The sequence below is a fragment of the Penaeus monodon genome, chromosome 15 (genome assembly GCF_015228065.2).
Source record: "Penaeus monodon isolate SGIC_2016 chromosome 15, NSTDA_Pmon_1, whole genome shotgun sequence".
In the NCBI taxonomy this organism is placed as follows: Eukaryota; Metazoa; Arthropoda; class Malacostraca; order Decapoda; family Penaeidae; genus Penaeus; species Penaeus monodon.
Genome location: NC_051400.1, coordinates 10,538,205 through 10,538,771, shown reverse-complemented (window position 1 = coordinate 10,538,771; position 567 = coordinate 10,538,205).

Sequence of the window (567 nt, the reverse complement as noted above, 5' to 3'; positions counted from 1 at the left end):
TAAAACACTTAACAGAAGGGATGTGACACTTTAAGCCCCACTGACACATACTGCCTTTATCACGCTGTATGAATGGTGTCTGTCCTTCAAGTTGTATAATGAAGGGTATTTGGCTTCCCGTGGGCCTTTGAGAGTACTTTAGGACATCCATTTTCAGGAAAGGAAAGATAATGAAAAAAGGATATATAAATAAATAGAGAGAGAAAAAGACAACTGGAATTTTTTTTTATCAGCTGACATATCATGCTTTACTTGTACGTATATTTTCGTATCTCAAATGGTTACTACCATCATTCTCATCTTTTTTTTATTGATATTTGCTGTCTTAAACACCACTTTATTAATCTTTCTAAAAACAAACTTGGCAAAGTCTCCCATTTAAAATCAACTATTCCTGCGACAGACACAAAAGTCAGTCGCCGAACACCAAATAACGAATTCGGGCAAGTCTATAATAATTAATAGAAGTTGTGATAGCCATATCTCCTTACTAAATGTCATTCTTATAATTTGGCAGGACTTATCTTTTCGTCATGGTAGACTTTTGGTAGGCCCCTCTTTTCCCTA